Raw genomic sequence first — 27,126 nt, 5'->3', positions numbered from 1 at the left:
CCTTTTTGCATTATATGTATGACTTTCCATTTTCACATGCCACCCTCTCAGCTAGTCATAGGTGCCATTCTGTATCTGTAGTCTGTACTGTTCATCAGATTTTCCCCCACCTCATTGATCCCCACAAACATGGGCTTCTTTTCAAAAACAATTTAAACAAGATAGCTGTGTGCCTTCTTTACTACAGATGAACACAAACAGAGTTGGAGTGCCCTGAGCACCAATCCCTACAAAAGACTCATGCTGGCTCACCTCATTCGAGAGAATGGTCACTGCAATGAACTCCTTCGCAGGCTATGGGAAATCCAAATCCCGGAAGGTGCACTCTGGAGGTTGAAGTCCGATGTTTTTAGTTGCACAATTGCCCTGGACTGGTTGGATTTGTTCATGTAAGGTGTTGCTGACTGTAAAGAGAAAGCGAGAGACTGATCGGAGAAGGGGCAACATAGGCTCAGAGCAATATTAAAATGGTTTTCACACATGAAGGAGAGAGAGTTAACTGCTTGTAACATTGAAGCTGCATCAGAATAATCATTAGTACAATGTGTAAAGAAAGTACCAGCAACTACCACCATGTGCCAGTCATCAGTTGTATAACGCTGCAATATATACATTTGTGTAATGTTTTCGTTCTGGGGCTTTAAAAGTGTGCTTTGCGGAGCTCACATTACAAAATTAATTTGCTGCAGCCCTTCAGGCACCCGATTTATAAGCACTCTGCGTGTCCTTCGCTGAGGTCCTGTTAAAAACAGCATTGGCAAAGCCGCTGAGATCCTGTTCAAACACAAGCATTGACAAAGCCAACATTTTGGCCTTGTGCATACATGGTGTAAGCTTCTTCCAGGCACTGCTATTAGATCATGATGCCCAGGGACTTGCACCATGTTGCTGCTTCTACAACAATGGGTAGTTAATTCTGCTACAGCTGTGCCTGGCAAGTGGCACTGTGCCTGGCAAGTGTAGCTGTGCTACAGCTGTGCATGGCCACAACAAGGGATGAAGCGATGAAGGTAGACGGATCAAGCACAACACAAGGCAGTGAGCCGAGGTCAAAGGGGAAGGTGGATAAACAGCAAGAAGAAGAAGCACAGGCTGACAGTTAAATACCAGGGGTGCAGATAAGCAAGAAGGAGAAACGGCAAGTCAGGGAACTGGTTGTAGATCAGAGAGAAGAGGGGCAAGGAAGGGGGTAACAAAGAACGTGGAGGACAGAAGGTAGAGAAGGGGGGAGATCAAGGAAAGCGGTGCAAAAGTCAGATCAATGGATGCAAGTAGGTGCAACATTGCACAGCCCAGGAGGTAAAGTATCAACCAGATGGTAAACAGCAGAAAGGGCGGTCAGCTAACTAGGGTGAAGGGGTAGTAAAGCGCAGGGTTGGGAAATCAGCGTTTTTCATGACCTTTGAATGACGGCATCAGGCACCTCTTAAGTAGATGGATACTTCTATCACTCCATTAACATTACCTACTGTCTCACCTGCCGCACAACCACCTGTTTTGGGGGGAAGTGGACATGGACACACATAGAGAGGCACACACACGGACGCAATATAAACTCCCATTGTGGCTGCTTTTTTGGGAGACGGGTAAAATCATACATACACTTGGTTTGTGGTGTCAGCTAGGTGTCTTCACAGCTAGGCTGGACGAGGCAAGGGGTCAAGGTCTACAACGAACATTAGTGGAAGTTTGTTCCCTGCTGCCCTGCCCCCTCCCCGACTCCTCACCAACGCCCACACCCGCCTCACTCTCCCTCCTCACCAGTGATCGAAGTGTACCAAAGGAAGTAGTAGAATTATGTTCCCCAACTCCCCACAAACCCATTTGCTGCACTCCCTCCCACACACCGTACAAGCCCCAAACACACCTGCTTTTATGGGAATGTGCAGTGCAGTGCACTGAAGTGCAAGCTTCAACTTCTTCCTACACTTTAATTTTAAAACTAAACCACTCCAGAACCGGTTTTCTTTTAGGAACAGTGAAACTTAAAAATAAAAAGTATAGGAGCTCTGCTCCCGACCGCTCCCTCCCACTTCGACCTCTGCTCCTCACAGAAAATACCCCATACTTGCATTCTGCCTTCCATCCACTCCATCCCCCAACACTGTGTTTGACAACTGTAATATGAAGGCTGAAAGAAACACAGTGAAAGAATATGCATCTTAAACGACCACCATTACTTTCAGTCATCATCCACCACAGCATGTAGCTTCCAGCATCCTCCCTATCTAATCACCGAGAGTCACAACTCTTAAGGGACATGCCTTTTTTCTAAAGGCACCATTGCACAAGCAAGGTTCCCCAATACTGATTTCAGGATGTCCATATACCGCAAGTATGACAGACACTATACAGCGCTGATCACATGACCGGACTTCGCCAGGACCACAGCTGAACATTGCTGCCCCATACAATACTATTTAGCTCCTGACAATCAATCTTTCTAAAAAGGTACCATGACAATAACAATGTCTGGCATGTAACCAATATACCGCAGGTACGATGAATAGAGGCGCACTGTACAACACAATAACTTAACCCCTGCAATGAAGAGGACCTTGTTCTTTTTTTTGGAGCCACTGAAACGTTCATGTCCTTTTTAGGGATATTCTCCTTCCCCTTGTTAGGCATTTTGCTTCTAAAGGTAGGCCCTTCAGGTCTCATCTCAGGTATACTAATGAAATTCAGCTGTTTGCCAGGCTGATCACTCTAGGGCGCAACTTCTTGGCCTCAATTTAGAGATCCGGGGAATCAACAGATCGGGTCTGGGCTAATAATGTGTTAAGAATAAAACATGCAATAATTATGGCACTTGGAATCACTTGTTTTGAATTGCTGCAATTACTATTATGATGTCAGCGAATATCCTATCATGCACATTTCATTCGATTTGCAGTGCCAGCATGCTATGGGGATTTTTAACTTGAAGGCATGAATTAAAACCTTGCAGGGGAGCTGTTCAGATCTCCGCAGGATGCAGCAATGGAGCAACGTATCCTACATAGCCCTAATACTGTGTGGTGTGCAAAGCTGGTCAGTGCTTTGCTGTGGGGAGGAACGCAAGGAGAATACGGACTTTAGAGAGTGCAAATAAGCACCGAGTATGCAAGATGCTCATTGCCATCAATGGCAGCGGTTTGACTCTTGGTCTCAGCAGTAATGTTTTTAAAGTTCTTACTGCGTGACTCACAGCCTGTTGGCCGACCTAACTTTAAATCTTCTTAAAATACAAAAGTGCCCTTTTCACGCGATCCAGGAAGAGTGCTCGGGCGACAAAAAGCAAGGCAATGATGGCTGATTTTTCCGAAAAGTAAAGGACCACCATACCCTTTAGTTGAACTTCACTCCTACTATGCAGGTAGTCGCTACACACACATGCTCCAGTGACGCAGCGTTCCAATCCCATAGTGAAATACATCAACACTTATGTCGCCGGCATCTTGTCCCTTAGCATTTGTTTCACACACTTGAGCGACTGCGCGCTGACACTTATTTTTCTTAAAGTGGTACTGTTATCACATCTTACACTTGACTCGCTCGCGTAATAATTGTGCAACATGATATCAGCACCGTGGATAATCACTCGAGCCTCAGTGGCCCTGTGACCATGTCTGGTAGTGATAACCCTCTCCACACGACCACCCCCCTCTGGTGACCATTCGCTCAGCACTTCCGATAGAGCTCCTCCATTCAGCCTTACAAGCAATTCCTGTATCTTGCCAGATGTGGGCAGCATTGGCAGAGCAGTGTGGAGGGAGGGACACTTGAAGGCAAGCTTCCAGTCCTCCAGTACTAAAGCCAAGCTTCTGTGACAGTGCGAAGCAACTATGGAACTGGCCTTTGGCAAATACAGATTAACATAACTATACTGCTTTGTGCTATTACAGGTCTGAATGCGGTGTATTTTGGAGAACCGTGAGTCAAGTCTTAAGACTGGTGCTTGCTGCAACCTCAGCGCACCCCTCCCACTGCAAACGGGGCTAATTGGCTGGACTGTGTGTTATGTGCTTCTTTAGTTAAAGAGCAAGGCTCGACTTGACAGCATGCAGTCAGCTCGGCACTGGCAGCAACACTGAACGACGTGTAGGCCATGGCCTACACGTCGTTCAGTGTTGACTGGGCCTGGCCTGCCGTGGTGGACGGTCACGGAGGACCAAATAGTTTGGGCCCGGGGAGGGGAGCGTAAGTGTAACACTCCCCGAGTCCCCGGGTCCAAACAGAAGAAACAAACATGTGGGGATGGGGTGGGTAGTACTTAACGGATCCGCGGCGCCGCTGGGCTGGCCTGGTGCAGCAGCACTTGTGTGTTGTTGTCGTCGTCGCGTCGGGCTGAAAGAAGAAAGAGAAACAGACCCAGACGTGTGAAGGCAGCGCAGGCGCACGCACACACCCTGCGCCGCCAGTCATAGATACAGTAATGTCATTGGCTGTTTGCCAGCCAATGACATTACTGTATCCATGGCAGAGGAGGGATTGGAAAACAGAAGTATGCTGTTTGTGCACATTTTATACTTGCGGGGCCACCCCTGAAGTGTCCCGCCAGGCTTCTAATTCCGAGAGCTACGTAGAGTGCGTGGAGCTACGAGCTCCATGCACTCTACTATACAAACAAATATACTAAATTGGGACGCGCCCCGCTGTGAAAGCCGGGCCGGCCAGTAATACACTATTGTTTCCTTGCCACAGCGCCCCTGCGCTGTTGGCAAAGGAAATGCAGCACTAGAAGCTAAAAGAGATTCAATCAGAGAAGTTCTGATTGAATCTCTTTTAGCTTTTATTTTTTTATTTTTTTCTGGGGGGGCGGGGCCCGGCCGCCCTACGATAGCAGCCGCCACTGTTCATACGTGGACACCCGCTATGTGGTTAGAGTTGACTTAGATCGTTCAAGGATGGCAAATACTGCATGTTCCACTGACACTGTTATGGAACACCCCATGGTAATTGTGGAGCTCTTCTCAATTGCAAATGTAGCCGCACTAAGTGCCTGCTCGCAAGGGAACTGGCCCTGCATTACTGAATCTAGCACTCCATTGTAATAGGCCAATGGCTTGTGGTCCATAATGCTCTTCTGCGTGAGTATCACAGTCATCATCTGACCATTAGAATGGGAAAACAAGTAGAACTCTTGCGTGCAGTCAGGGCTCTCTAAAACTGGAGCAGTGGAGATAACCTCTTTCAGTTCATTAAAGCTTGTAAGCTTGTCCTCTGTCCAAGTTATCTTGGTATCTGCTTTTTGTGCTTCTTTGAGACCCTGCAGTAGGGGCCTAGTGTACACTGCGTAATCTAGAATCCATGACCTGCAGTAATTACACATTCTAAGAAATGTCTGCATTTCATTGAGACTTGTTAGTTGGGGGCACTGCGCACTGATGCAGTGTGTTCTGGTAATATTTTCTTCCCATGGACAGATATCAATTGTACCAGATAAAGAACTTCCTGGACGCAGTATTGTAACTTTGCTTTGTCTATCGTGTACCCTTTATATGCTAACAGCTGCGAAAGAGTAATAGAGTCCCTTCAGCACTGTTGCGCATTGTTATTGCACACTAGCAGATTGTCTACAAATTGGATGATAGCGCTGGGCACTTGGATGATTCCCTACATCTGCATGTGATATTCTGTTAATGAGAATGGGGGATTCACAATACCCTTGTGGTAATCTTGTGTGCTCGAACCGCCTTCCACCATGCGTAAATGCGGTGAGGTATTGAAAGACTGGATGCAGGGATGTGGAAAAGAAGGCGTTCTTCAAATTTACGGCAGTAAAATGTGTCGTTTGCTTGGGGATACTGCACAAAATGGTTGCAGGATTAGGAACTACTGGAAATTCTGCCTGTACAATGTCCTTCAAAGGGTGGAGGTCCTGGATCATTCTCCAACTTGCCCCTTTTGCATTCTGTATCAGCTATATAGCTTTGTTGCATGGGGAGTTGGAGGGCTCAATAATCCATTGGTTTAAGAGTGCAGAGATGATGTCTCATATTCCCTCCTCTGCTTCTTTGGACAGTGGATATTGTTTCACAAAGGGTAACACTACATCTGGTCTGAGTGTGATTCATACGGGTGCCACTCCCTGCAAGAGCCCTACATCGTGGGCACTGGTTGTCCATAACCTCTAAGGGACCTGCTCTAGATCTTTCTAAGTGAAGGAGGGCGGGGTGACAAGGGCCATAAGAGAACGTTGCACCTTATGGTATTGCACCTTAATCTCACAGGGGATGCAGATTGACAGCACTATTTCTCCAGCATCAACCCAATCCTCAAACAATTCTGCAACTGAGACTTCTTTTAGGGATACCGACCACAGTACCACAACCTCTGGGGTCACAATGGGCCTGAAGATGAAATCGGATGGTATCCACTAACATACCTTAGCAATTTGGGGCACTGCATCAAGTCAAACTGTGATCCCATACACACACATATCAGGGTCGACAGGAATGCCATGAACCACCACCTTCCCTCCTCCTGGACTGTATTATCACCATCGCTCTCATAGCACACATTCCTGGGGTAGCACATATTAATTCGCGATCTGTAAAGGAAATGTCATATTCCATTTACTCAAGAGGTCACGCCCTAACAAATTAACTGGGGAGGTTTCTGAATATAACAAAGGTGCACACACCACTTTTCCTCCTATTGTGATGGCTACATCTTCTGTGAATGGAACCATTGCCACAGCCCCAGAGAAGCTTGTGTGTCGAGAGTTTCACCTGATAACAGGAAATTTCCTTTGCAAAGGCATGATTTAGTGACACTTGTGTCGGCCATAAAGATGAATGGTTTATGTCCTATCTCAGAACCCGCCAAGGGTAACTCATTCGGGTGGGTAGTCATGGACAGGACCGGGCTCGCAAGAGCTCTCTGTTGGCTGTCCTAATCAGGATATGTATTGGTTCCTGGAAACATGAAAGGGTTACCTCCCAGTACACTCCCTCCCTGATAAGGTGCTACTGTCCCATTTAGGAGAGCTTTGCTTCCGGGCATAAGAGTGCTGTATGACTGATTCGGCTGTACAGCTTGGGTTGGGGCACTGGATGGGGCCGGCAGATGCACATTTGGGGGTCGTGGTGGTAGCTGTGTGTATGCTTGGTGTATTTTCTATGGTATGGATGTCAGCATCTGTGCGTGGCAGAGTGTTACTGTTGTTGTACTAGACCTGTGGAGGTGTATGGATTGTATCCCGCTCCCATCCTACTTCTCCCATCCTTGCAAAATGACCCCACTTTCTGCATCCCCAACACTGAGCTAGTCCTGCTCCCTCCTCAGCCCCATCCTTCCAAATCTACCTCTTCCCCCTTCTTCCTTGAAACCCTCCCCTTCCACACATCTGACCTCGTTGGTATGACTCAGGGTATTGTGACTGAGGCCCCCAGTTCCACTGCCAAGTGCCTGGGCAGAACGCGGCTATTCTTGCATCCATTTGCGCTGCTGACTGCTCTGCTTGCTCCGTTTGGATAACTGTTGTTACCGCCCCTTGAACTGCTTTTGTCGACATTTTATTCTGTACCAGTTTCACTTTATCAGCCTGCAACCTTTGTGCTGTTTCCTTTTCTCTTTCTTTGATCTACTTACAGTGTTGTATAATTATAGTCTGTATTTTGGCCGACCCTGTCGCTTCTATGCCCACTATCTTCTTGAGGGCTTTCTGTACCTCCTTGGACTATCCCCTTTTGATAACAAAACAGAAAAGAGGAACTAATTGGTCCCACTGTTCCCCTGTCCACCCTCCACACCTCCTGCACTTTCAAAATGTACTGAGCGCGGTCTTCATTATCCCCCATCATATATTGCATTATGGACTACACATCCAGTGTATCAGGGTATGCCCACTGCAGTGCATCCCACACCTGCGCTCTGATATTATTAAAAGGTGCCCCATTATGCATGTCGTCATCTATTTTCACTCCTGGGCATCCAGCTTTTACCCAAACATTTCCAGCCTGATCTCTCATGATTGTTACAAGTAGACTTTTTATGTCCCCCACTGCTAAAGGGATTCCAGCTGTTTGTTTTTCGAAAGCATATATCCATTTCCCAGGCCCTGCAGTGAGGGACGGGAGACCTTTGATCAAGTTGTTTATATCCATCTGGGCCCAGGGGACCTGCTGGGGCCTTTATGCAATAATGGAAATTGTGTGCACACCCCCGTCTTGCCTTCCTGCTGTCACTTCCCTTTTTCCTTGCCACTGCTACCCGCTCAAATCTACAGCTTAACTGCAGACCCCACAAGCGCTCTACCCATGGAGTAACTGCCGGTGCCTCCTCCTTATCCACCAATTCATCCCTGTGTCTCACTCATTCTCCGGCAGCTCCCTGTTTGAACCTCCATCTGACCTCACTGTCCAGTAACCTACACTCCCTGTCCCTCATTCATCACTCTTCCCCCTCTCAGTATGAACATCCTCGATCGCGGAGCTGTCTAATCTAAACAAGATGTCTCGAGCCCACAATTCGTCCAGGCCACAGCCGATTTTCTCCCTTCTTCTCCGAGGGGCCTCAGCCGTGCCAATTCTGCTTACGCTGCCTCTAAAGCCTTCTCTAACTCTTTCTGTGGTTCGCTATCCCGTGGTACAGCAGTGTTCGTATTCGTGTGGTATGGTGGTGATGGCAGAGATGGGGGTGGTGCTGTGGTGGGTGAAGGCACATATGTTGGATTAGTATATCCTGTAGCGGGAAGGGTTGGATAAAGCCCTACTTGGGGCGGGCGTGCCTGTGTTCCTTCAGGTGCTACTGTTTCACCTATGCTTGGGGTTGAACTACTGTCATTGTCCTCTATGTCTTCTACCATTTTCCATAATTCTAAGATCTCTTTCCTCCTTTGAAGCTTTTTAGCTTTGTATTTAGCAGCTAAAAAGGTATACATGTGTTCCAATATCCCTCTATTATTCGTACTCTGCTCTGGCCATGGGCGAAGCATTCCCCTTTGAGTCTCCACCACCCACTGCTTATGGTACTTCTCAATCTTATCTTTATACAACGGCAATGCACTACACATGTACTCCAGCAGAGGCATTACCCCCATGTTGACAACCTTTATATTCGAAAAAGATCAAAACCATATGCAAAATGCAATTTGTCATGAATGTTCCTAGCAGTCCTTCATTCCCCTGTCGCCCCCCTGCTCACACTCCCTCCATGCACACGCACTCACACTCCTCACACCCAACACCCACACTACTTCTTTCACAGGCCTTCCCTTGGCCCCCTCTTGCAACATAATAGAAATGTAAAACACTAAAACAACAAACTAAAACAATAAACTAAAATAACAACCACTACTTCATCTCCTTCCCCCACCCAGGATATATTGGCCACAGGAACCCGTGCTCTCTAATAATACGGAGCCCCTACTTCTGTATTCTATTTTACACATTTCAAAATATGGTGCCATATTTTTCCCTATATCGGAACGGATCCAACGTCTCTGTTTCTCTTCACATATGTTTATAAGAATAATAATAATGATAAAACCGCCACGTTGTCTTTACACACTATGTAACTCAATATTACACACCAATTTACCATACATTCTCGCTCACTCTTCTTCAACACACACAAACCCATACCCCCTTGTCCCCATTCTCGCAACTTCTTTATCAATGTCAAACCCCATTGTTGTCACTCGCAAGAGGTGTACTTACATCTGCGTGTTCACCCTAGCTCCTCCGTCACGGGGTCACAATAACGGCCTGCATCTTTCGTGGAGCTGCACCCCGCTCCGAAGAGCAGACAGGAATTTTGTGAAAACGGCTCCTGTACGCCACTACAGATTGCACGCTTGGGACTGGTCACTGCAGGTGGGCTCGGACCCTTCAGCTTTCGTCTTTGCGGAAATCACATCGGGGTCACCAAAAATGTAGAAAAAAGCCTCAAAGCTCACACCAGAAAAAATACAACCCACTAAGGAAAAAGGCCCAGCACACATCTTGCAAGGAGAACAAGGTTTAATCTCATAAAAATACAAGTACGTGCCAACAAAGAACTCGGCTGCCACAGAGCGCTCTGACAAAAACAGCATGAGCAGTAGCTTTTAAGGATGCACAGTGTCACGAATGACGAACATCACATAGGTTACAAATCCAAGTAGCTTGTTGGTGTGAACCTATACACATATAGTGTGTTCCATAAGGGATATCAGGCGATTGGTGCAAGCATCTTCTGTCCATCTTCTTCCATGTGGGGATCTTCTTCTTTCATTAGCAAAATATAAACATTGATTAGGAATTGGGTTACACAAACAGCTCATTATTTCACAGGTTTACCGTGCACCTGGTACCAAGGACATGAGCGAGACGGCTACTTTAGAGGTTGCAATACCTCTTCAGAACTACATGAACCCCTGCTCCTTTCCCAGACATGCCGGCGCCTCCCAACTTTCTCATCAGAGGCATACATTTGTTACCTTCTCCCCTGGCACCTCGCAGCCCAAATCACATGACCTGATGGTTTGAGGCAGCCAGTCCCTGTTCTCTGATCTTCCTGATTGATTGGCCACTTTACAGATTTAAGACCAGGAGTCTTGGGTTGGTCAGTGCACACTAATGCTTATGTCTAGGGCTTGGGGGTCTTAGGTTGCTATAACTTCACAACTGGAACCCACGGAGGCCTAATGTCCATGCCCCCCTTCTCATGCGATAGCTTCTTCAGAGATCCATTACAGCCATCTCTTGGCCTTGTAGGGCACATTGCTTTAGGGTTGCAGGCACTACTGATAAGATACAATTAAGGACCATATGTTTGTGTGAGCAGGAAATGAACCTTCTGTGACGCTGCTAGCGCTGCGAGTGAAGTATGCAGGCCCACCCTTCTAACCCTATGAACTAACTGTGAGCATGCTAGCATAGCCATGGCGCTAGGCATCAATTTCAAAATGGCATCTACCTTCTAAAATGGGATTTCGCTACACACGTGATTGTAAGGTTACAATTAGCTATGTTTCCATTACAATCTAACATCAATGAGTGTTCCCCCTCTCCCCTTCTATCTTCTAAGTCTCCTGCACTGTTTCCTTCTACAATCGCCTTGTCCTAAATCGCTGCAGGGCCTGGAACTTTCGCCCCTGCTAGCCTTCTCCTGGCCTTGCAGGGCACATTTCTTCTGGGTTTCATGCACTACTGATAAGATACAATAAAGGGCTGTTTGTGTGTTCAGGAAATTAACCTTCTGCAAATCTGACAGGGCTGTGACTAAAGTACACATGCACACCCTTCTAACCCTCTGAACTAACTGTGAGAATGCTAGGATAGCCATGGCACTAGGCCTCAATTTCAAAATGGCATCTTCCTTCTGAAATGGGATTTCGCTACACACGTGATTATAAGGTTACAATTCACTCTGTTTCCATTACAATCTAACTTCTATGAGTGGGTCCCTCTGCTACCTTCTATGTCTCCTGCACTGTTTCCTTCTACAATCGCCTTGTCCTGAATCCCTACACTATCCTGACTCTGACATCACCTGCCTGCCCCAAGCTTGTTTGCAGCAATTGTTGTTGCTGCTTGCAGAACCGAACCACGTGTCTGACCCACTCACCAACCCCATGCCGAATTGCTGCCACAGAAAGCTCTCAGACTCCCAGAGCAATGGTGTTGAGCCTCAGGAACAAGCCTAAAAGGTATTTGTGTTGGTTGTGTCTCCCCTGGCTGCCTTAATGGACCCAAGTGACTTTTAAGATGGCACTCCCTACCTTTTTAAAGACATCTTCATGGAACCTGACCAGTGATGCTAAAATGATTGACTGGCTGTCTCTTTTTTCAGATCCAGAGTGCCCCTTTTATTCGTGTTTTTAAAGTTGTGTTTATATTTACTTTCATTTATGACTGCTATTTCTTTTATAGAACCCCACCCCGATTGGACATTCTTTTATTTTGGTATTACGTTACTGTGGTTATTTGGGTGTTTCTTGCTAGCTTACACCCCTCCTGAAAAGTACAGCGTGTCCTCATCCAACGACAACACGCTACCTAAAAATGGAAAAGGAGGTGCATCATTCATGTTGTTCCTGTTTCAACTTCATGACTGTGATCGCTGCTGGGTTAGTAGTAGTGTGGGGCTGTGTAGGAGTTTCCTTCAATATTCGCCACTGTACTCCTGTGGAACAGTAGTGCTTTTGTCACGGGGGCCTGTACCGGGGTCTAATGCTGTGTACAAGCAGAGGGATTAGGATCATAGTTAATTTTGATCCTAAATGCCCTCTTCGGTCATCAGAAACAGGACATGGGGCAAATGAATGTGGAGTGTCCGGGCAGATTCTGCTCTCATGCATACTACCTTATTGTTGAATGACGTAGAGGCTAAGCAATACACATTGGGCTCATATGTAAAGCAGCTGTGCAGTGACCATGTAATGCCACGGTCCACCATGTGTCAGGTGCATCGGTTGAAGCGTGTAGTTTGTTCAAGTTAAGCTTTGTTCCTATTATCCTCAACACTGCTAAGGGTTCTCCGCCACAGAAAATTAGGTTTTACAAGTGGCGGTGCATTCAGCCGAGTCCTGGACACCAGGACCATGTCCCTTCATCTGGGACACATTGTAGGAGAACACTCCTGTTAACACCCTCCTTCATTGAAGGTTGATGAATGTATTAGCTCCCTTGTTAGCTATTCTGGGGAAGGGGTTCGTATTTAGTGATCACTTCCTGGCCTGGCAGCGTGAGGGCCAGGCCAGGGCAACATAAACAGGGCTACATGTGGCTTAGTTGAAAGGGTGTATTCTCCTCTCACGTTTCAAGTAGATGGATTTCTTTCAAGCTTTTTGAAACGCACCATAACATTGATAATGTTTGCTAAAGCCTACTCCAATGCTCCAACCACGAGGATGTTAAACCCCAGTGCTGTGAAGATCCATAATGAGGTTGAAATATGTATATGATTGTCCACATCCTTGGGAGTTGTCTGTCTTCGTTTGATGAAGCTATGTATAAAATAGTTCTGCTTCATAAGAGCATAGCTCTCAACTCACACGCTTTTGGCGGGTGTCACCCGCCTTGTAAAAGGCTGACTCACCCGCCAAGCCTCCTGCATGCCCATTCATTCCAATGGGCGTCTCACCCACCAAAAACAAAATCGGGTGATTTCCCCCGCCTTTGCAACACAAATGGTTGAGAGATATGTAAGAGAGACAATTGTTTAGAGCAAAAAGCATGCTTTCGAGCTATACCCACAATGCATTGCTCAATTACTCTGAACTGTAAGTGAATTCCAAAAATAGTTACTAGGTGGCGCTGTGAAATGTGTGGCTTGTGTAATACAGGCATATCCTTTTCTATGAAAGGGCTTTATTAGCCAGTTCATAATCCTAAATTGTGTTTATTATCCATGTCATGCTTTGAAAAGAAATATTGGTAAAAAATTATATATGCAAGTTTTGAACTTTGATGTAGTGAGCTATTATTTTTTTGTTAGGCTAATTAGGGATTGTCCGAAGAAATAGTTATTTCCAAAGGTTGTGCCATCTGCCCAAAAGTGTGCCTCTCAGCATGAGCAGAGTATGCCTCTTAACTCATTACCTCCACGTCCACTCTTCCTCGTCCCAGTACTTACTTCATGAGGCACCCGCCTCCGACACAGGACCTTCTTCTATTTCTTTAAATCCCTATAACTCCTCCCCCACATCCATGTCACTCAGTTTAAATTTTTCCTGCCTCCGGCAGGTTGGACTTTTTCTTCCCGGTGCGGGGCACCAGGGAGCACCGATTGCTGGCCCCCTGGGGGGGGCTGTGTGGCGGGGCCCTCGGCTCCCTCAGGTGCGGCACTGCTCCTGGGCCCCCTGCGGGGCTTGGGGTCACAGTTGAGCTGGATTGCCTCGCTCGGTTCTTTGCTGGGCTCCGGACCGCAGCGTGAGCATTGTGTCCCGGGTCCTGCACGGCCCGGGGGAAGGTAAGGAGAGGGGAGGACTGGGCTTGGTGTTTTTCCCCTCTCCTCCTGTTTTGGCCATCTTGATTCGACTTGGCAGTGTGGGCTAGCCTTCCCTTTTGTTGTGAGGCCTCTCTGCTTCTTGTCGTGGGTTGACAGTGGCAGAGAGTCTTTGGGAGTGCGGGGGCTCTGTTCTGTCGCGGGCATGTCACATACCACCCGCTCCTCAGACACACACAGCACAGGATGCACCGGATGTTGGCTGCATTATCTGGGGGAAGGTAAGGAGAGGGGAGGACTGTGCTTGATGTTTTCCCCTCTCTTGCTGGTATGGCCATTTTGACTCCTTCAACATGCCGTTTTCCTCGTGCTTTGTGTGCACATCTTTATTGGAAATGATGGCAAGCACTTGGCAGTATGGGCTAAGCCTTCCCTTTTGTTGTGAGGCCTCTCTGCTTCTTGTCGTGGGGTGACTATGACAGAGTATTTGAAAGTGCGGGGGCTCTGTTCTGTCGCAGGCATGCCACATAGCACCCGCTCCTCAGAGACACACGGCCCAGGATGCACCGGATGTCAGCTGCATTCTCTGGGGGAAGGTAAGGAGAGGGGAGGACTGTGCTTGATGTTTTCCCCTCTCTTGCTGGTATGGCCATCTTGACTCCTTTGAAAGGCCGTTACCTCGTGCTCTGTGTACACATCTTTATTGGAAATGATGGCAAGCACTTGGCAGTATGGGCTAGCCTTCCTTTTTTGTTGTGAGGACTCTCTGCTTCTTGTCGTGGGGTGACTGTGACAGAGTATTTGAAAGTGCGGGGCTCTGTTCTGTCACAGACATGTCACATACCACCAGCTCCTCAGACACACACAGCCCAGTATGCACCGGATGTTGGCTGCATTCCTTGCGTGCTGCCTGTGAATACGGCGCAGATTTTGGACACATCTGCAAGCGGCCGGAAGGGTACCGGCCTGGCATAGTCTACACTTCGGGTTCGAGTCTCAGCGGTGCTGACTCGGTCCTTCATCCTTCCTAGACCGATGCATTGGAACGATTTAGAGCATGGGGCTACCAGCTACTGGATACAGGGCTCAAACCACCTCTGTCATGTGGTGTGTTAGTGGTGTGTTTGGGTCTGTGCTAGCTATGGACGCAGACTCCTTGTCCTGTCCTCTTCCTCTAAACTGCGCAAGGGAGAGTCAAAGGAGTTGATTTGCTTTTCCCTTGTCCGGCATGGGATTATGGAAAATGATCATGGAAGTAACGGCCATGCAGGGGGTTCCCAGTGTCTCTTCTTTTAGGCCCTAGGTCCTCCGGTGCTGACGTGTTGCTTTCACGCCTCCTCTCAGACTTGTGGGAAGTGATAGGGCACATGGTGGCACATGTCTGTGCTTAGAGGGGTTCTCAGAGCCCCTGGTGCCGGTGGAGGGGGATGTCACTTCAGTGGGTTTTCCAGTATAGGCATACCTCAGGTAGGGGGTTGCCTTTGATGTCGGCTATCCGGGATGGATTGCTTTTCCCCGCTTTGTGACAGTACTCTGCCCTTTTGACGCCAGCCTGGTGGCTCCTCTGTCGGCTGAGGGGGCCATAGTCTGCTGGACTTCTGGCCTGTCCAGTATCTTCCTTTTGATAGGTCAAATCTTTTTGTGGGCTGACAAGCATGCTGTTATATTGTGGCGCAGGCCTGTTTCAACGTCCTGTGATTTCCCTCTGGTGCAAGTGCAGTGACTGGCGGTTTTCCCTGGCTCCTCGTCTCTATCTTCTCGGAGGTGTATGGGACCGGTGGGGTTCGGCTTCCTGGGTAATGGGCTCCTTCTGGAGGGGGTATCAGTTGCCGTTCCTGTCTCCTCCTGTCCAGGTTTGCATGGTTAGGACTTTGGTACCCAGCTCACGGTCCAAGTAGTTGGCCATGGGATCCGTTCTCTCCGAGCGGTTGTTGTGGGTTACCGTCTTGCCCGTTCCTCTCCCTGTTCAGGGTCAAGTTTTCTACTTGCGGGTGTTCCTGGTCCCTATGCCTTCTAGGATGTGTCACCTGCTTATGGGTCTCAAGACCCTGCACTGCTTGTCCGGACGTCTGGGGAGAGCGTACTCTGGATGTTGTGCAGGGGGGGCGCTTGCTGGCTGTTCTGGGCTGGGTTCTCAGAAGGCAGTATGTCTCGACTCACCTGTTGCTGAAGTTACGGGGCACGTGGCGTCTTGCATGTTTTCCAGTTCCTTGAGCCTGTCTTCGGTTACGTCTCCTGGTGTCTTATACTCTCTCCCACTGGCTCCCGACATCTCGGCTTTCGTAGTTTTGTTTTCAGTGTCCCCAGCGCTGCGAGTGTCCCTGCTATGGTGGCGGGGGGTTTCAGGTCTACAGGCTGAGGTGTGCATGGTCCTTCCTCCTGTGACCTCTCCTACTACCAACACCAGCAGAAAGGGTATACATTGGGGGTCCTCTCAGCTCAAGGGTTGTGAGATCTGGGGAGAGCCGGTGATCATCCAATTGGCAAGAGGTGTGCCATTGTGCAAGCTCTGGTGTACTTCGAGGAGTTGCTTGACGGTCGGCGGTTTTTGGTCCGATCGGACAATACGACGGCCTTGGCATATGTGAACTGCAAAAGGGGTTCCGGCTGTTCCTTGAATGCTCTGGCAGCGCTGATAGGCACCTGGGAGGAATCTCATCTGGTGTATCTGCTGGCCTCACGTATCAGAAGGGTGGACAATGTTCAAGCGGATCTTCTCAGACGCCGGTTTTCACTCCTCTGCAGAACTGGTCCTGTTGGCCCAGGTCTTTGCGGTGACCTGTGTCAGTTTAGGGTCCTTGGTTCTAGACCTCTTTGCATCCCCGGCCTCAGCAGAAGTTCCCCTCTTCTGCTCTCGGTTTCAGGTTGAGGGGATTGGGGGATGGACGCCCTCTCTGTACAGTGGCCTTGGGGTTTTCCTTTATGCCTTTCCGCCTATTCCCCTTCTGCCCCGGGTGGTTTGGTGCATCTGAGTGTCCAGGGTGACTGTGTTGTTGTTAGCTCTGTTCTGGTGCCGCTGGAGTTGGCTCCCCTCTCTGTTGGAGCTTCGTTCCTAGGAACCTTGGCTGATTCCGAGGTGGCCGTGTCCCCTTCAAGGGGATCTGCGGTTAGAATTCCACCGGATGCAATGGGCGGTGTGGCTATTGCTCAGTCTAGGTTGATATCTCAGGGGTTCTCAGATCCTGTAGTTGAGTCCAAATGGATGCTCTTAGACCCTCCACTCTGAAGGTGTTAGGCAGACATTGGGGCCATTTCCGAGACTGGTATGGGCAGTCTGAGATCCCTCCCCTGCGTTCTGGCCTCTGCTATCCTTCGGTTCCTCCAGGAGGGGTTTTGACAGGGGCCTGGCAGTTTTTCCAGGCTTCGCTCTCAGCGGGCCTCCATGAAATTCCTTTTGGGGGACTCTGACGGTCACTTGGATGGGGAGGTGTTGGTGGGGAAGTTGATCCAGGGTTTTTCTTCTTCCCTTCCTTGTGCTGATAAAGGGTTTTCCTTTTGGGATCTCCCTCTTGTATTACGGTTCCTTCACGGGCCTCCTTTTGAGCCCATTTCCGAGATTGATATCAAACATCTTACACTGAAATCTGCTTTTCTTATTGCCCTCACTTCTGCCCGTAGGCTTGGGGAGATTGGGGCTCTCTTATGTCACGCTCCTTTCCTGAGGGTGCTGCCAGACTCGGTGGTGCCGGGGTGTGGTCCGAAGTTTCTCCCTTCAGTTGTCTCTCGGGTTTCACACCTCTCAGGGTCTGGTTCTCCCTGACTTCTTTCATGATCCAAGAACGCCTGAGGAGGTGGCTCGGCTTAACATTGATGTCCGGCGGGACGCGTTGGAGTATTTGGCTTGGTTTGCCTTTTCCACCAATCTGATAGTCTTCTGATTGCTTGTGGTCTGGCTGGGGCTGGGCATAACGCATCTGTGGTTTCCATTTTCCGGTGGTTCCGGGTTGTGATCTCTAGGGCCTATGTGGCTTCTGGCCTGCCTGTGCCTGCGCACAATCAGGGGCGGTCTACCAGGGGTTTCGCGGCTTCCTGGCCCGATGTAAGGAGGGTTTTTCTCTGCAAGAGATTTGTATGGCTGCCGCCTTGGCTGGTCTAGGCATTTTCATCAACCGCTATGGGTTGAGTTTCTCCCACTCGGGGGTTGGTTCCTTCGTGGTTGGAGTTTTTTGGCTGTGGGGATGTGATTTAAGAGTTATTGTGGGTGTGTTTTGCTGCACTGTTTTTGGCTCTGTCTCATTGGGACCTTTTCCCCGTTGATGCTTTGGTATACCTCATGAAGTAAGTACTGGGACGAGGAAGAGTGGACGTGGAGGTAATGCTCTGATTACTTACCGGTAATCTTCATTACTCCTAGTCCTACTCTTCCTCGTCACAGTACTGACGACCCTCCTCACCCTCCCTGCGGGGAAGGTCCCATGCTCCGGCTTGGTAATATGAAACTGAGTGACATGGATGTGGGGGAGGAGTTATAGGGATTTAAAGAAATAGAAGAAGGTCCTGTGTCGGAGGCGGGTGCCTCATGAAGTAAGTACTGTGACGAGGAAGAGTAGGACTAGGAGTAATGAAGATTACCGGTAAGTAATCAGAGCATTACAAATGATTGCATGATTTTATGAAGGTTAAAAATCAACGCCAAGATGGGGCAGAGCGGTGGAGTGCACTATGCACACGGGCACACTGATCTGGTGCCTTTCTAGTGACATCAGAGCCATGTCTGAACAATGCTGATTTTTGCACTTCATGGTTGTATGTTTTATTATTTTTTCAAGTTCAACAAGTGTCCTAAAAATAGTTTCACGGTGGGATACACGCACATTTATGCTTACAAACCAAGGGTAATAAAAATACTATTCGGTGGTATAAGACTGCCCCCATTCCAATTCATGGAATAATAGTTTGCAGCTGAGGCTGGGAAACAATCACTGGAGAGAACTGCTGCGCTCATTTGAAGTTTGATCCACGAAGATAATGGCTGCCATGGCACTAGCATTGTGTTTGCCCTCTGAGTGACCTTGCAGCGTTCATATCCTGTGTCCCGCCATCAATGCCAGCAGCCCCACGGGGACGGTTACTCCCTGTTACACCTGCAGCAGCCGAGGGCGGGAAAATAATTGATTTTAGGTTTCCTTACAGCCGCCGGGGGCTCGGACCCTGCAGTGGCGTATTTCTATGCTGCGCAGTTCCACAGGCCTCTCAGAACATCAGGAGTTTTTATTGAGTTGAAAGGTAAAAGTGGAAGGAAGGAAGCGGGCCATAGAGGACAATGCAGACGGGTGGCTTGGTATCGCCCTCCTGGGTAAATGCTATCAATGACAAAAACCTTTCGAAAATGAGTAAAAGATACAGCGTTGTCGAAATCGAGGTGTGATGGCATTTCTGAGCGATTTATGTGTGTCTTTCTTTCACAGCAGCAAGATCTCGGAGTGCATTCAATACAATTCGTTTGTTATTGTCTTGCATTCATTTCTTCAAAAAAAAACAAAAATAAAAAGCAATATAGAGCCCGATTTGTAGCACATTCAGCAGAACAATCTAATGTCCACAATGTGCACTGCATGGCGTGAATGCTCAGCTTAACATGCTGGATCAGGACTTTTAACTCTTGAAAAGGAACTGTTTGTTATGGAAGTACTGAGCAGTGAGAAAGAGCAAGCATTGACTTTAAATATTGTGTCGACCATAGCATTTATTTATTTTGCAATTTTAAAGCGCTTATACAGCCCGGGGGCATCGAAGCGCAGTTACCAGGATATGGTTTAGGTGCGTATTTATAACGTGCTTAATACCCAGAGGTTTCTAAGCGCAGACCCGGGTTCGTACCTGTGTTTCTTCATGTCATCTTGTTTCCAAAGCGAGCACGTTGCTGCTGAGCTATCCTCCCAGGACAAATGTTAACCCAATTCGCCCATATCAAAATCATTATAAAATGGACCCATATGGACAACAGCATGACAATGACCTACACTCCTGGGTCAGTAGCAGGCTGTAACCAGTGGAGCGATATGCAGACAGAAGTAAAAAACACAAGCCTGGGTGTAAGACATATATTTCCCCCAGATAGTACACAAGAACATTTGGTGAGTGTTGGCAATAAAAGGCAGTGGAATTTTATTGCACAAATTATGGTCATAACAAACATAATCATAATTACAGTAACCATAATATCCTGTATATTTGGGCCCCAGGTCCTGAGGTTGCCCCCTCTGGCCCGTGACGCCACACCTGGGCAGGTTGCCAGCCGTCCAGGTTCCCCCAAAAGTTGCTAGTGACTGCTCCTGCTTGTGGGATTATATACTATCTCTCTGTGGAAATGCTCCATTCCTGAAGCTGATAAATGCACCCCGTCCTTGTGAAAAAAGTCCTGGTTGGCCAGGGTTATTGCACTGTGTTTTATGAACCCAAGGCCCCTGGTTGTGCAGAAGTTTTCAATCCCTCTATTCAGTTTCTTTCTAGCAGTGTGCACGGATTTGTAAGAATTTGCTCCCAGCCAGGTTTTCCTGGGTAGCATGGAAGAATACAAAATGCCTGTGTCCCTCCAGTTGTGAGTGATGCCTGCTAGTGAGGTAGATATATCTTCTAATAATGTTCTCCTCCCCATGGATACTAGGTAGTTTCCCCCCAGGTGTATTACTAGGAATTCAGGCGGGTCCCTGTAAGCCACCAAATCGGCCAGTTTTTCATGGATGTCGGGCCAGCATAGGCCCCTGTAACCCCACCATGAAGTGATGGTGTTTTTAAAAATGGTCCCTTCTTTTGTTTCCTCCGCCCATCGCCCTGTTCTGAACACAAAAGAGTGCCCTACAATCCAGGCTGATTTTAAGGGTGCCTCCTGATCTGTTTGGGGGGAGAAGAAAGGTTTTATATTGGTTCCGGTTTTATGTATTTCTTGAAGCAAACTGATTTCCATCCTCCTATGCTTTTTACCTGTTGAGAACCCAGGCCCCCTTGCTATGCAGTTGTTGCTGCGCCAATTCTAAAAGAGTGGGTCTCAAATTATTTTGGATCCCATCCTGCTTTGTCAATGGCTTTCAACAGTATCCCCTTGAACTGATAATGACTCAGGGCAGAGGAGTCCCTGTGTATCTAAAATCTCCCCCCTACTATTGGGTGCTGTGAGCAGTATAGGTTGGTAATACATACTGGGCAATTGTTTGCATCGTCAATACAATACATATTTATTTCCCTTTTGGCTCCCGTTTTGGACTTCTGAACATCAATGGTCAGGGAAGTTGCTAGGTCTGGAAAAGACCTGGGGCTACGCTGATGTCGGAACTGTTGGAACTGGGGGTTAGCTAGTCTTTTGGCTGTAGCTCCTGAGATTCTATCCGGGGCTACAACCAAAAGATCAGGGGCTATAGCCCCCTTAGCCCCCCCCTAGCAACGCCCCTGTCAATGGTGATGCTGTCAGCCCTCACCCTTGTATCCATCATCTGTAAACCATTGTTAGCTTTGGTGCTAGACGCTATGAGTTCGCTCACCCTAAAGGCTCCAAGATATGCCAGCGAAAAAGCTGTTTTGAACAGCAAGGTTTCGTATTGGTGTGAACATATGCCTTCTAATAAGCTTGTTATTTTAGTCAGTTTTTGGATGTCTAAAGGGCGTCTCTTGTCTATTTGCAGCCCTTCTATTTTTCCCCAGCCTTTCAATGCATATGAAATTAGTGAACTCCGTGTGGGGTCTGAGTCTCCATTCTTTCGTAAATCCCTGACTGAAAGCCCACCTCAAAAATCCATTGCTATCCTTTGTTGTCAACAACTCTACATGATTTAGCCCAGAAACATTTAATACCGTTTGCAGACACTTACTATATTGAGATGTTGTGTTGTCAGCCAAGGCTCTCTTGGCTAGCTCTAAAAGGAACCCTGTTTCAGGATCTGCATTTTTCGTGGGCAGCATTTTACTGCATTCACCTGTGTTTTTCTTGATTCTGTCTAATAGTTCACCAACTTTTGCGCTTGGGATCTTGCAGATCCCTGCATCGGTATCTATTTCAATCCCTAAGAAAAAGATGTTTGTTGCTGGTTTGGTTGTTTTGTCAGCTGCCAGGGGTATGCCCCACTGAGCTGCCATCTTTATCATTTCTGACAGTGCTTTTTGTCAATCACCTGTACCTGCTGGTCCCACCAGCATTAAGTCATCTAAATAATGCACTACCCTTGCCCCCGGTACTCGTATTTTGAAAAGCCCACTCAAAAAATGAACTGAATTTCTCAAACAGCGCACATGATGCTACGCAACCCATGGGCAGGCATCTAGCCACATGAAACTGATTGTCAAAAGAGAAACCTAGCCATTGTTGTGATGTTGGATGAACTGGTAGCAGTCTGAATGTTGACTCTAGGTCCAGCTTTGCCATTTTTGCTTTCCTACCACAGACTACTCTCAGTGCTTCTTGGAAATGTGTGTAGGTCAGTGCTGATTCAGATTCTGGGTTTCTGTCGTTGAGTGACTGACCCCTTGGGTATTATAAATGGTGTATCATTCTCATTTTGCCTGGTTCCTTTTTGGGAACTAAACCTAGAGGTGATCCTATATAGTCTTTGAAAGGCATTTTATCCTATGGCCCCCCTATTCTGCTCAGTTCTAGCTCTTTTTTTGGCCCTCATTATTTCTGGGATGTCTCTTGCTGAGATTAGATTTTTTGGTATTTTTGCTGATCGTTCTCCGTGAAATGGGATGAGGAAACCTTCTCTAAAACCCTTTTTCTATAGCTGCGCTGATGTTTCTGTCTGGATAAGCCACCAGCGCTGTTCTGAAACCTTCAATGTTTATTGGGGTCCTGCCTGGCGCCAAACCACATTTTTTCCCTGTATTTTTAACCGGCAGCCGGGTGCAGTTGCTGTTTGGGTGGTCACCCCCGCAGTTTGAGCAGATGTGCCTATACCTGCACTCCTTGCCTCATGCGCATTGGCCTTTTCCATAATTCCAGCAGGTGGTAGTTTTGCTGGTGTTTTGTGTTTTAAACTGGCTGTGGGTATTGGATTTAGCCAACTTAGCCATGGCTGTCTCTTCCGAAAGGGCTGCTCCCCCATCCTGTGTTTTTCATTTTCTATTGCCCCCTTGGGTGTTATTATTTGTTTTGTTAGGAGCCTGTGATTTTTCCCCCTCTGATGGGGCTTCCCATTCATCAAATATAGATCATTTTGTACTTCGTCCCATTCTATCGTTGGCCTTTCTGACATGTTCATTCCAAACCTTTCATCATATGCTATCCATGCATCCCCCTCATAGGCAATTTTGACTTCACAAATTTTGTCTATGTAAGCTAGTATTTTGATACCGTCCCCTGGTGTTTTTCCCAAATATACAGTTGCTGGTATGGTGAAACCCTTTAACCAATTGTCCCAATTGCGCTCTACATGCGCATTCCTTGCTATAGCTTTTTCTTCAATTTTCTTGGGATCTCTAAAAGCATCCATGCCTTTTCGCTGTGTTTCAATAAGTGAAAATACTTCTATGTAGTCCTTTTTCCATATTGCATCTTTTACTGTTTGATCAATGTTCCAAGCCAGCGATTTCCTATACCTATTTAATATTTCAGTTTCTAAAGCTTTTAGTTTTTACTCTAGCTGCACACTGGTGATCATTACTCCCTCTGCTTGTGATGTGGCTGCTATTGGTCTTACTGCCCTACTTTGTTTAAAGTTGTTGCCCTGTTGCAGATGCGGTTGGGGCGGACCATGCTTTAAGAGGCCCTTCTGCGCCCCCTCTCGTTTCCACAACTACTACTGACTCTAAAGGTACATTGTTTTCAATTATCACTATTCGTTCTATGGGGACCCTATTTTCAACCCCCGCTGTTGGCTCTTTAGGTGTCTGCTGTTTCTCCCTTATTTCCATCATCATTTGTTCCATTTTTTAAATATATTTTCGTTTTGTTGTGTTAAATATTTGGCAGCAAAGTTATCTAACATTAAAGACATTTCCGTGGCCTTTTTACCTTTCTTGCCACCCTTTTCTTGAGTCTGCTTGTCTGCCTCTGAATCTCCCTTGGATTTCTTTGCTGCTGGAGGTGCATCTTCTTCCTCCACCGTGCTGTCATTGTCCACTTCTCCCTTTTTCATGTAGGTGCTCTCTGACCCATGGCCATCCATAAAGTGCTGCTACCTCCTCTGCCAAACGTAGCAGTTGTGATTTCTTCTTTTGTGGTGTCTTCTTGGGTGGCATGTTGTGGCTTTGGTGTGCCCCGTGTTCAGGGTACTGTGTTTGAGGCTTTGGGCTTTATTATCCTGGGTTTTTGTTTCTGGCAGTGTTGCCCGTTGTGTTTCTTTTGAAAAGAAAATGAAAACGAGCGTGAATAAATAAATTGTGCCTTTAGCACTGTTCTGCGTTTTCCTGCTTCCAAATGGGTTATTTTAATCGTGCCCTGAAATATGAAAACACACGCTTCTGCGTGCTTTCTCGCTTCTGCAGCCCGTTGCCTGGCAACCCCGGCCCGGGCTTGCTTCCAACACTGTGTCGCAGTCCTTTTCGTTTGCTGCGCAAGCTCCGCCTTCGAACTAGCTGAGCGCCAGATTACCCTGCGTGCTGCCGGTTTGAAGCAACGTGTCCATTTCTTCCTGCTTTCCCAGCCGGAGCTACGGCCAGGTTCGTGTTGTTTTAATTTTCAGGTTAAGTTTTGTTTTCTCTGCTTCTGGTGCCGAAACAGCGTGGCTTTCCTTCTGCTGTGTCTGTAAACGTGGCCATGACGCGTCTTGATCCACACTGAGTTTTGTAGGTTCTTCTGTCCGCTTCTTAATCCGTAGTACTCTTGCAGCCGGGATTCAAGTTGCAACCAGTAGCCGGACAGTCCCTCGCACCGTGTCCTCGAACACTTGTGCATGCCGCAGCTTGTCTCCTTCTTGCTGTACTGCAGTACGCTGCGAAGCAGGGAAACCTCTTGTTAAAAGACAAAGTAAGTTAAAACAACGTTCTTTAAAGGTCAAGTGCAAACAGGACAATGTTCGAAGTGAGAGACTCTGCGTGTGCAGTGTACTCTTTTGCTTGGGTCCCCGTGCATGGCCCAAAACTGATTTCTGCCTTACTGCTGAAAATCATCTCCTTATATTGGCCCCAGGGGCTGGCCCTGGGTCTTTGTTGTGCATGTGTGGGGGGCTGTGTTGCCAGCCCCCCGGCCGGCTGGCGCCAACGGCATCTAGCCCCCTGGGGTGCTCAGCTCAGTTTGGTCACTGCCTATTTCCTCCTTCCCCTGCCTAATGTGCTTAGCACCTCTTTGGGAGGAAGTGCAAGGTGTTGCTTACACCTTGCCCTTCATTCTTCTTGTTTGTGCTGACGTCGGTGTGGCTGCCCTCGGGGGAGACATGAAAGCAACGTGGGGAGAAGGGGAGCAGCCCCGTGGGGTGTCCCAGTGTTTGGGCTGCCCCCGCCCTCTCCCCGACCTGTCAGCCATGGGGCATAGGTTACCTGTCCCCGCCTAGTACCCTTGCGGCGCTGGCTAGAAGTCAAACATTTTAGTCTAGTATCAAACTTCCAGTAATAGGATTGTTCCTTAAGCCTAATAGTCTCCTCTCCCTCCTCCAAACAACCGACTCATCTCTGCATCTCTTATCACTTCTACACTTCACACACATACCGTCACACAGACATAGCAGCTTTATGCCTATTAATACACACAAATATGACAGAGCTATGCCAACACTCACATCTTTATATCACATGAACCTTCCCCCCACGCCAGTGGCTAACCCTGTGTCTGAGCACTGCCTTCGAATAAATCTTGGATTCGCCCCTCCGGATAAAAAACATACCCAAGTGTCAGCAATATAAACTGCACAGAAACATAATGCACTCAGGGCTCAGGTACTTCCGGCATGCACTCCTCAACACTACAGCTTTTGCACCTGCCGCCTCTACACAACTTACAGCTTAACTGCACCTTTTTTCCTACAGAGCCACATGAAATGGAGCCACCAAAATGGGAAGGGAAGTTATGCATGACCACTTTACATCACATAGCTATTTCCATCCGTGAAGATATATTTAAAAGAATGTGGGAACCCCTCATTCTGGCAAGAGCCCTGCCAACCTCCTGCCTCAGTTACCATCAATAAGCATCACCGGTGAGTAGCAAAGAAGTACCTGAAGGATACAGCACTCTGCGCTCCTTTCCCTTTGCTTTCGAGCAGCAGACAATCCTGGCATGGGTGATTTGTCGCACCACTTCTAGCGGCATGGCCTGTGCCAGTGACACTTGTCCACATCTGATTCGAATTTGGTGACTTATTTGTTATTGTTTCCCCCAGCCCTAATTTTACTATGAATACCACGAAAACTTTGGGGCATCAGTAAATAATGACATCTGATAAATAAAACCTTTGTTATCAGGCTTAAAACAAACCATAGAAATGTATATAAAAAAAAAAAAAACACGTAATAACATTCCCATGGAAAACAACCAATTTCAGTTTCTTATCAAAATTACATTTTAATCAATTCTAGACCTGCTACCAGCTTTAAATATATCCATCTCCCATGCTTGCTAAAAAGAACCGTCCTGTCACTCTAACAATTACTTATTTACATCCACGTACTCAATAAAAGAGTCAAAACCCAGCATATTGGTACATTTAGTCCTTCTGTTAAAATAACACATGCAATCTTGCATGTCATGAAAAGGGACTTGATCTATTTCTTGTGTTCGACCTTCAGCCGTTTGCAGGCAAAGATTACACGTTGACCTGATTCTAGTGCATCTTTGCAAACTCTACACAGTCTTTTCTACTTAGGGGTTGAGGCCCAGGCCCTACCTCCAAACCATCAAATCAGCTTTCCCCAGCCAGAGTGTTAGAACTTTGATTCTCTGAGTAAGTAGGCGGATGTTCATGAGACACTTCTGAACGCCAAGAACCCCGTTAACCGGATAAAAGTTACTAACAGAAGAATTGCATTCGGCTGCATCTAAACCACTAATCTGTCTTCAGAATGTCTAAGAAGAACCCTACAATTTCTTAAAGCCCTTCAATATCAACAAGGGAACTGAGAGACTGTCCTTCATACCAAAACCCTTCAAGTGCAAACGACACCCACTAAGAAAATAGTTTCTTTTTTCTGTGGAGAATTGTACAATATAATCCTACAGTTTGTTCAATATTGAGGAGTCTTCAGAATGGGATAGCGCGACTCTCAGTTACAGCTTTCATTGTGGCTATGCTTGCCAGTAGTGTCAGTTCAAGTCCATTGGGGAAAATTGGTTGATCTTGTAATATTCACAAGTCTTTGCCACATAAGACCTTCCATTAGATTGCAAAAGGGGTCATTATTTTGTAT

Source organism: Ambystoma mexicanum, chromosome 6p (assembly GCF_040938575.1).
Source record: "Ambystoma mexicanum isolate Mex_15411 chromosome 6p, UKY_AmexF1_1, whole genome shotgun sequence".
NCBI lineage: Eukaryota > Metazoa > Chordata > Amphibia > Caudata > Ambystomatidae > Ambystoma > Ambystoma mexicanum.
This window is presented reverse-complemented; position numbering follows the sequence as displayed.